The 11,110-nt window shown below is 35.7% G+C and overlaps 1 non-coding gene across 1 annotated transcript; it reads right to left on the bottom strand.

The window, feature by feature from the left end:
• Window positions 1-10,564: 10,564 nt before the first annotated feature.
• Window positions 10,565-10,640, bottom strand: TRNAS-AGA (transfer RNA serine (anticodon AGA)). The gene has a single exon. It is a non-coding gene; the product is annotated as a tRNA-Ser (tRNA).
• Window positions 10,641-11,110: the final 470 nt, after the last annotated feature.

Below are 11,110 nucleotides of genomic sequence, written 5' to 3'. Positions count from 1 at the left end.
GGGTTTCGAACTGGCGACCTCAGCATTTCCAGATCGACGCTTTATCCACTGAGCCACCACAGGTCAGGCAGACTGTTGACTAAAACACACTCCCTCCCAAATGACCTCCTGTGTCTGTTCTGACCCCTTCCCAAACTGGTTCTTCTTACGCTGCTGCCAACATTGCCTTTCTGGTATGTAGATTTATCGTGCTATCTCCCATGATCTTAACCTATAAAGACACACTTCTCTACTGGCTTCCATGACCCTGCGTGGTTGCGTTCCAGTACCCCTGGCTCTCCTTCAGGTCCTTCAACTTGCTAGGTTCTTCCCTGTCATAACACCTTTGCCTTCCCCTAGAACACTTTACATGCTTTACTCTCTACTTTCCTTCCCTAAACATACCACAGAATAAGACTCTTCCTCTCTCTCCCTGTCTCTCTCTCTCTATCTCTCCCTTTGTTATTTCACCAAAAATAGTCACATAATTGTCCTAATAACCTCTTACAGTAAAAAATATATGAAATCTCAGATTAATGTATTCTGCTGAACTTTAAACTTCATTAGGAAATGGACCATGTCGGTTTGGCAAAGACTGGGAAGTTTTGCAACATATACAACATTGTTATTAACAATAGTCATAAGGAAGTGGAATCAAAACACCAATGAAAAATAAATTTATCTAATATTTTTGTTCAATTTATATTTATCAGATTACACTATGATTCTATTTTTATTTTTTTAATTTTATTTATCTGTTGAGTGTAAAGAAGAAGGGAGAGAGGCAGAGAGAGATCAACTTGTTCTCCTTACTTATAAAGTCACTGGTTGACTCCTGTATATACCCTGACTGGGGACTGAACCTGCAATCCTGGTGTATCGGTATGATGCTCTAACAAGCTGAGCTACCAAGCCAGGGCTATTCTATGATTTAAAATACATTTAATATTACTGTTTCTAACACTACTTCCTTGAAGTACAAATTTCCCCCAGGTTTCTTAACAATAAGCCCTATAAATTCCAAAAGAAAATGTTTATTCACTTGGGAGCATGCAACATTTATAAATCGACTACTTTAGATTATTTATATGTGGCTATTCAGCTACATTTCCAAAAACAGTGACATTATTTTCACTATAGAATGAATATACTGTTTATTATTACTCCCATAAAATTGACTTAGAAACGATAATATTAGATTTACTGAAGTTTCAACTGAAGTTAGTTTATCCTGCTTTCTCTTTGTGTTAAAAAAGAATTTTTACACAAAACATTTTTAGCTGTTGGATTTCCATGTAGACTTCTTTACATTTCGTAACATCAGTGTAAAATTAATTTTAAAATTATTAAATTGATTTTTCTTTATGATCAGATTGATATAATATATAAAAACAGTAATTTTAATATCAATAAATATTGTGATCAATGGAAACAACTGGAAAACACACATGTCAAAAGAAGATAAAAATACAGATCACTCATGAATCCATAATCTGGAAAAATTTACTAGTAGAATTTGGATTAATTTCTTTCTATATTTTTAAAAAAACTTTTCCCATACTTTTATTCTTTTGTATTATAATCATAATAATGCACATGTAAGATTACTCTTAACACTTAAAATTATAAAATATTTTCTTTTGTCATTCTATAGATTCAAATCCTGTGTGCTATAATATTGTACAGCTCTAATGTGTTATTTAGAAACGCATGTGCCTGACCAGGTGGTGCACAGTGGATAGAGTCAGCCTGGGACACAGAGGGTCCAGGTTTGAAACCCGAGGTCGCCGGCTTAAGCATGGGGTTGCTGACTTGAGCATGGGATCATAGATATGACCGCATGGTCTCTGGCTTGAGCCCAAAGTTCTCTGGCGTAAGCCCAAGGTTGCTGGCTTAAGCAAGGGGTCACTTGCTCTGCTGTAGCCCCCCAGTCAAGGCACATATGAGAAAGTAATCAATGAACAACTAAGGTGCCACAATGAAGAATTGATGCTTCTCATTTCTCTCTTCCTTCTTGTCTGTCCCTCACTTTCTCTCTCTCTCCCTCTCTCTCTCTCTCTCTCTCTCTCTCTCTGACTCTATAGCAAAAAACAAAACAAAAAACATTTAGGCCCTGACTGGTTGGCTCAGTGGTGGGGTGTCGGCCCAGTATGTGGATGTCCCTGGTTTGATTCCTGTCAGGGCACACAGGAGAAGCGCCCATCTGTTTCTCTACCCCTCCTCCTCTCACTTCTCTCTCTCTCTTTCTTTCTTCTTCTCCCTCCAGCAGCCATGGCTTGATTAGAGCAAGTTGGCCTTGGGAGCTGAAGATGGCTCCTTTACCTTTGCCTCAGGTACTGAAAATGGCCACAGTTGTAAAGGAGCAATAGCCCCAGATGGGCAGACCATCACCCCCTAGTGGGCCTGCTGGGTGGATCCCTGGTCAGGGCACATGTGGGAGTCTGTCTCTACCTCCCCATCATCTCACTAAAATAAAAAACAGAAATAAAGAAACACATGCTATAAATATGCTATACTTGTTACAAATTTTATTTGCAAATAAATTTTAAAATATTTTTAAGTTTCACTGTTTTATATATTAACACGGTTATTGTATCTGTGTAGTTTAACCAAGTATCTGTTTACTTTTAGATATTTCAAAATGTATTCACCCATTTTAGTTATAATATTTAATTTAATAAATATATTGATTCTCATGGAAAATAATGTGATTTTATTGTCATCTTAACTTGGTCATAGTATTATCAGGGTAAGCTTTAAAGGTGGAAATGACTGGTTGAATAAAAGTTATATTTAAATATGGCCTATTCATATTTACATTTTAAAAATCCAATATTCTTTCTATGGAATCTTATTTTTTGAACTGTTTTTTCTTATTACATTTTATTTAAGACCTGTTGATCTTAACAGATGCAAAAAAAATCTTCTTGAAGAAAAATTAAGCATTTGTAATATCATAAATAATAAATCATTATCATATTATTTTTGATAATGTATGATTTGGTAAAAATAAATTAAAGGCCATAAAGTAAAAATAACTCAAGTGAAATTTAAAATCCTTGGATTTGACTATAATACCTGTTCAAAAGCTGTTCAATACATAAGTCTTCTACATGTCAAAATTATTTTACAAAAGTGATTGGGTATTCCATTTTCCTGACCTCCAGGCTTCTGTATCAGTATCACCATTTAAGTCCACTCTTGACACCACTTTGATCCAAAGCACCATTATCTGTTTCCTGAATTATTTCAGTAACCTACTAACTGACCTCACTACATCTCCTTTACGTGCTAAAGAGACTATATCTTGCTGCTAGTTTTCTTTCAAAATGAAAATCTTATTATGACACCACTATGCTCAAAATTCTCCAATAACTTTCTATCTCAGGAGAAAGCCAGAGTGTTTATATACATTGTTTTCAAACTTGATTCTAGCATGTGTATCACCTAGGCTGCTTTTAAATGTTAATTATTATTATTAGGATCAGAAGTTCTGGAGTTCAAAAGCAGGAAATAGTACTTTTAAAAGTTCCCAGGTGATCCTGATCGATAACTGGTGTTGACAACCACTGACAATTATGATCTGGCTTTTTCTTCTCTCTGACTTATCTACTACATTTATTTTTCTCACTCAATTCCAGCCATAATGGCCTCCTGGCTAGTTCTCAAACTAGTGCTGCCATAAGACCTAAAAAAAAATTATTTCCTGCTCAGAGATGGTATTTTAAATAGTTCTAGTCTGATTTTCCTTTGGCTGCACTCTTCCTCTTAAGCAGAAGCCTGTGGATACAGAATGTTTCAACACATATATCTATTCTAAATCATATTATGCATACCTGGAATCCCACAATTACCTACTGAAATGGCACTAATTTCAGCTAGAGGGTGTTCCCTGGATCATCTTTGCAAGAGTAGTCTATGCCACATACATAACTGAAAAGAGCTTGGATGTTCAAGCTGGTTATACAGAAACTTGAGTGACCCTTGACAGTGAGGTACAAAACCCCATGGTAGGAAAAGAGAGAAGTGATCATCAAACTGGAGTCCCACTTTTATAATTGCTCTTTCCATAGTGCTATAGTTCTTCTGAGCCCCAAATTCCAGGCAACTTAAAGGTTTATTTGAATAGATTTCCATAGTTTCTAATCTTGACATATAGTTTTAAAATATTTAAATATACTGCTCACAAAAATTAGGGAATACTTCAAAATAAATATGAAGTGATAAAATATCCTCTAATTTTTGTGAGCAGTATATGCGGTTTCTAAACTTTTATTTGTACTTATTTCCATGAACCTGTAAATGTTAAGGAAGGGCTCTCTCAAACATACCAACCACATTTTTGCTTTGAGGTCTTTACACTTTTTGTTCCCTCTTCCAGGAATTTTTCCCTATTTCCCAGAATTTTTCATGCTTTCTTTGTTCACTTCAAATCTCTGTTTAAATATTACTTCATTTATGAGATATTTTCTAACACTCTTATATTAAGTAGCAATACTCTTTTTCTCCCAACCTTCAAATTTCTTATACTCTGTATATAATAATTTTTCTCACAAAGTCTTATCTATATGTAATTTTTTATTCCAAAAATTTTCTCTCAATCTATACTTGAATTTTTTTTTTTGGTTTTCTTACCAGTGTTTATTGAAGAGAAAGATATTTAGTTTTGATAAAATCCATTTTGTTACCTTTTTGTTTTATAGTTTGTAATCTTTGTATTTGAAAAATAATTCCTTATGAATTGAATTGACTTGACTCATTTGAAAATTTTAATTTAATTATATATGTGTGGGTCTATTGTTAGACTCGTTATCATCTTCCACTGATCAATTTGTCTGTCATTATGAAAACACCTCACTGTTACTCTAACTTTATAATTAGTATTAAATTCAGGCAGTATCTAAAGAGGACATGTGTCCATAATCTATGAAAAGCCTTTACAACTTAAAAATAAGAAGATAAATAGCTCTATTTTTAAAATGGACACAAGATTTGAACACATACTTCAGTCAAGAAATATATACTGATGATAATTAAATACATACAAAGATTATCAATGTCATTAGTCATTAAGGGAGTAAAATTTAAAACTACAGTGAGATGTCATTAAACACACAAGAAAGGCTAAAATTACAAAAAGAATGACTATACTGAATACTGATGATAATGTGCAGCTATCAGAACTTATCTAAACTGTTGGTGGTGTTACAAAATGATATCTTATCTGAGAACTATGCTGGGAAGAGAATTCAGAAGGCAGATGCAGATCTGACTCAGGTAAATTCACACAGTTTAAGTCCCACAGTCAACTCCTTCTCACGTTGGTTGACATATACACTATTTTAAATTATACAGAACTTCTAACTGAAAGTTATAAAAAAATGATGTTTTACTCATAAATGACTTAACTGTCCCTTATCACAACCAAAAATATGTTAACCTTTTCCCAAAGAGATACAAATTCACTTTAACCATAATGTTGTGAAATAGATCCTTCTTCTAGCTGAAGCACACTCCCCTTGATTTATTTTAACTGAAATATTGAGATATGAGGCTAGCCTCTGTGAACACTTTTCATATTTGATAGGAGGGGAAGAGAAAGAAGAATAAATAAATATTTTATACATATCCATATATGTTCATACTGATATAATGAAGATACATAAGTAACTACTGTAGTTCTTGTTTCTGCAGTTGTTCGTGTGCTTTTAGCTAGTATCTATAACCATCTTTTTCTGCTATTCACTCATGACTCTTTGCTCTCAGTTATCACTTTGGCTGTTTTTATTTATTTGTTTTTTTGTCTGAGGTAGAGATCCAAACTTCATTCCTGAAGGTTCTGTACCATTAGCAGTTCTTCTGAATTCGTGTTGTTATAGCTTTAAATTGAGTTTAAACACAGCATATGGGAATACTAGAAGGCAGTCCAGGGAATTACCTACAATTCAAATATAATATTCCTTACACCACTGTGAAGTAGTAACCTAATTTTCTAAGATAGAACAATAACCTTCAACCTAAACATCTCAACCAGTAGAGTAAAATTCTTTGATTTTTTAGATTAACTGCCATTAGAAGCCCAAAGTGGCTAGGTGACAAACTCAAATTCCAATTGGAGCCATTGTTGAGTTCTCTAGTAAAAATAGTCTTCCATGAGAACTTACACCTACATGTTACAGAGCCCAAAGTTCTGGTATGTAAAGACAAAAAACAAAATATTTCATTAGTGTATCACTGGGGGTAATAGAAATTATTCTCATAGGTAAAATAATTGGATTAGTGAGCTCAAATAATGTACTTCTGACCTACCAAATCCAAAAATCTCAATAAACACTGAGCCTCTTTCTTAGTAATAAGGACCAGGTGCAGCAAGTTATCTTTATGAACTACTCTAGACTACTAAACCACTAGAAAGCAAGACCAAACAAAAGTCATATATTTTGCAAGTTTAACTCAATTCTTGACACCAAACTGTCAATTAAGAACTTATATAGACTTGAACACTTTAAGAGCATCTACAATAATTTAAAGGATAATTTGTACTCATAAAATTACAAGATAAAATTATAAAATATTCCGACATTCTGAAAAATAGTCATAAAATATTTCCATAATTTTTCAAAATATGTTGCTTTAGAGGATGTTCAGTTAATCCTTAGTGCATGATCCACTTAAGAAATGACTGCAGTCTTTACATGCCATTTTAACAGTAACAGAATACATTTCTTAAAATTCTTTTAAACACATTTATAGGTTGACTACCAGGTGCTTGGTACACTGAGCAGTTTATAGTAGTAAGTAAAATTGCAAGGTGCCAACAGTAAAGTAACTTTATTCTGGAAGGTAATGGGGTATAGGGTAAAACAGGTAATAAACAAGTAAAAGTACTTTAGAAAATTATAAATAAAGTACTATGAAGAAAACAAAGTAATGTGTAAAAATACCTCGATCTAAAGGTACTGTGCATAAAAATAAATGACAAGAAGGAGTCCTCTATAGGAAAATGGGAGGAGAGCTCCTTGAGATACTAGAACAAATCTCAGAATGTTTAAGGATGAAGAAACCAGTGTAAGTAGAGCATAACAAGAAAGAGAGAAGTAATAATGATGTCAGAGAAATAAGCTGGACCCAGAATATATAGGGATTCGTGAACAGTGATAAATAATATTTATTATCGAAATTTGATGGGGAGATGTTAGTTGGTTTAAGCATGGAATTAGCATAATATAATTTACATTAAATAAACATATGAATCTTTATTCTGTGACTAAATTAGGCTCTCTGAATGTGATCATAGGGACAGACAGACTAGTCAGGAGAACATAGTAGTAGTCAAGATAGTAAGTGATGATTTTAACAGGATTTTATTATTTGAGAAGAAGTGACTACAGGACATGTTGGAAGAAAAAGAAATCGGGTTTATTAATGTATTGAATTTAGAGGCATCTGAGGGGAAACAAATCAAGAACCTCTTCATGGTTTTGATTATGTGCAACTGTGTGAAACATTTTGCCATATAGTGAGGTGATAAGATTGGGTTAGGAGTAGTTTTGACGATGAATTAAAGGGGTAGAAAGTCATGAACTATGTTTTTGAATTGTTAAAGAGAGTTGCTATGTAACATTCAAGTGAAGATATTGATTTGTTTGAACAATGTGCAGTTGTCTTTTTCTGGCAGCTAAAAAGTATGAAATGTCATAAATTTCATGTGGTTTTACCATTTCATAGTATGTGGTTGTATCAGTCTGGAGTTCAAAGAAAAGATCAGACTTAGGTAGAGATTTGAGAAGAACTGGCATATTGTTGTTATTTAAAGCCATGACGCTAGCTAGATGAGATCATGTTAGAACAAAGTATAAATAAATAAAATGAGCCCATAGGTGAGTTAGGAGCTCAATAATATTTATAAATTAAGAACAGATGGGAAGCACAAGAAACCTCAGAAAAAGAAGCTGAAATTAGTAAAAAAAATTTGTATTTCCTTGAATGAAATAGCAAAACATGTTTTGGGGTGTCTGATCTTTTGGCATTAATGTTTTCTATTTCCTATCATATAAATAAGATAAATACAAAATTTCTGAGCAACTGTGAATCTCAAAAGTTGGCTTTTTTTTCCTAATAAAAACCTTCATAAGTATTTTCAGAAGTGCACAACCCTAGGATTTATCTACCTGCAATATTCAACATTTTATATGCTGCTCCAGCTTCTATGAACTATTCCATAAAGTATTGACAGTTGAGGGTAGACTCAAAAGAAATACACAATTATAGTATCTTCCTATACTATATCATGCAATAAGTTTAACATAGAGTTTTCAAACTTGTATTTGCTTTATTAATAGTCCAACAGAAAGTGAGCATTTCGACTTTGTCTTTGCTTCAGTAGGTTGCTGACTTTTTCATCTTTGTATTCAGAAGTTCCATCTAGGGCAAGTGTATGGTTGTTATCTATATTTAGGCAGAATCTTTCAGATTCTTGACTGCAAAAACAGAGACATAACATAGGAATGAAAATAACTTACTGAGGTGACATAAAATTGCTCTTAGGATGAATCTAGATAGCCAAACTGAAAAAATGAGCAGAAACAAGCTTAATAGCAGACAATAAGCTGCTAAAACAGACTGAATAGATGCCAGTCTAGGCATGTGAGCACTGAAATCTCAGCTCTGCCACCTCTTACAAATGCCACCACTAAAATCTTGACCTTGTCAATTTGAGCAACCTAGAGCCTTTCTTGTAATTTGTAATTCTCTCTAATATTCAATGCCTGAGGAAGGAAGATCTGACTTGCCAATCCAAGCTTATATGTCTATGACCTATTTGAGTGTGAGTATAGGATGCCGCCTTGTCTCTCACCAGATATACCAACAATCCGGAAATTCCTTCCAAATTTAAATGGCAGTCAAATGATGGATAATCAACAAGGGGTAAATGTCTTCCTTCCGACATCTATGTATAGTCTTTGTTTTATTCTTTTTTTTTTTTTTTTGTATTTTTCTGAAGCTGGAAACGGGGAGAGACAGTCAGACAGACTCCCGCATGCGCCCGACCGGGATCCACCCGGCACGCCCACCAGGGGCGACGCTCTGCCCGACCAGAGCCACTCTAGCACCTGGGGCAGAGGCCAAGGAGCCATCCCCAGCACCCGGACCATCTCTGCTCCAATGGAGCCTCGCTGCGGGAGGGGAAGAGAGAGACAGAGAGGAAGGAGAGGGGGAGGGGTGGAGAAGCAGATGGGCGCTTCTCCTGTGTGCCCTGGCCAGGAATCAAACCCAAGACTTCTGCACGCCAGGCCGACGCTCTACCACTGAGCCAACCAGCCAGGGCCTAGTCTTTGTTTTATTCTTGAAAAAAAAAATTGGTTTCACTTGACATATTGCAAATATTTCTTATTCCACTGAAGCAAATTACATTTCCAAAGGAAGAGGACCTAAAATTTCATCAGCTTTTGCATCCAATGTGAGGTCTCAATTCTCTAGAAAGACTTTGTTCTTTTTATGAAAGGAAGTTTGTTTGCTACAATATAGAAATAAATACAACACCCCTCCACACCCAGGGAATTATGAAAATGAATAAAGGCTATAATATTTGGTGTTTAAAACTAAACAGGAGGTCATAGCACACATTTACAAATTACTTTCCCAATCCACTTTAAATTCCTCTGGTTTTCAGGCAGCACTTAAATTGTCAGAATTCTTAATCCACTGGTATGATCTAAACTTTTATTTATGAGAGATCTGTGATTTTGGTGATCCTGCCCAGATATTCCAATACCATTTAGCACTCCATGTAGTACACTAGCGGGTGCTTTAGGGGATCATCTGGGACCTATTCATATTCTTCCCATCCATTATGTAACAGTTATTCTGCTGATTCCTCCCAGTCAACATAAATACTCCTTTTTTGCCTTTTGACTGACTGTATGAGAAGCTGCATTGGCCAGCAAGGGAATCAATGCAATGCCAATCAACCAATGTAATTTAATGACCGTTTTTGAAGCATTCCTTAAAAGCCAAACTTCTAAATCAGTGGAGCCTAGAATCATGAGGGATAAGAATACACTTTTCCTCAAGTATATATTTAGGTAGAATTTAACTTCAGTCATTTGGTTTTTACTTCATTCCACTTATGGTAGGACATTTTCCAAACAGTTTAAAACACATTTTACAGGGTTTAAGATAATGTCACAACTTTGCAATGTTCTGTCACATATGACTATCTGAATCTTCAAAATTCATATGTGTCTACAAAGTCATTAATTTCTCTTTTTGTTCTTTGCATTTTTCTGAAGCTGGAAACAGGGAGAGACAGTCAGACAGACTCCCGCATGCGCCCGACCGGGATCCACCTGGCACGCCCACCAGGGGCGAAGCTCTGCCCACCAGGGGGCGATGCTCTGCCCATCCTGGGCGTCGCCATGTTGCGACCAGAGCCACTCTAGCGCCTGAGGCAGAGGCCACAGAGCCATCCCCGGCGCCCGGGCCATTTTTGCTCCAATGGAGCCTTGGCTGCGGGAGGGGAGGAGAGATACAGAGAGGAAGGTGCGGCGGAGGGGTGGAGAAGCAAATGGGCGCTTCTCCTGTGTGCCCTGGCCGGGAATCGAACCCGGGTCCTCCACACTCTAGGCCGACGCTCTACCACTGAGCCAACCGGCCAGGGCTATTAATTTCTCTATAACAGGGAATATATGAGAGAACTGAATGTCGTGGATACCAGTTGAAACTTCTCTTGTTGTAAAAATAATTATTTGGTCAGATTCATGTGCAAAATATCACAAAAAAGACATATTCATAAGCATACAATTAGTGGTGCTAGGCAAATACTAATAGGTTAAAAAAAAGCAAATATTAATTTCAATATTCAAAGACTCATGGACATGAACAACAATGTGGTAATGGTCAGTGTGTGGGGTGAGGTGGAGGAGGGTACAGGGAGGATAAATGATGATGGATAAAGACTTGACTTGGGAGGGTTTGGGGGTACAAACAAAATACAGTGTACAGAGATGTGTTGTAGAATTGGCACCCGAAGCACGTAGATTTATGTTAATCAATGTCATCTTAGTTTAAAAAGACAACAAAGATTTGCATGGGAATATTTGCTTGGAAAGATTTAAATCTGGGGTCTATG

This window comes from Saccopteryx bilineata, chromosome 3, assembly GCF_036850765.1.
Source record: "Saccopteryx bilineata isolate mSacBil1 chromosome 3, mSacBil1_pri_phased_curated, whole genome shotgun sequence".
NCBI classification, from domain to species: Eukaryota; Metazoa; Chordata; class Mammalia; order Chiroptera; family Emballonuridae; genus Saccopteryx; species Saccopteryx bilineata.
Note: the sequence above shows the minus strand (reverse complement) of the source record. Positions and strands in the feature narration are given on the sequence as shown.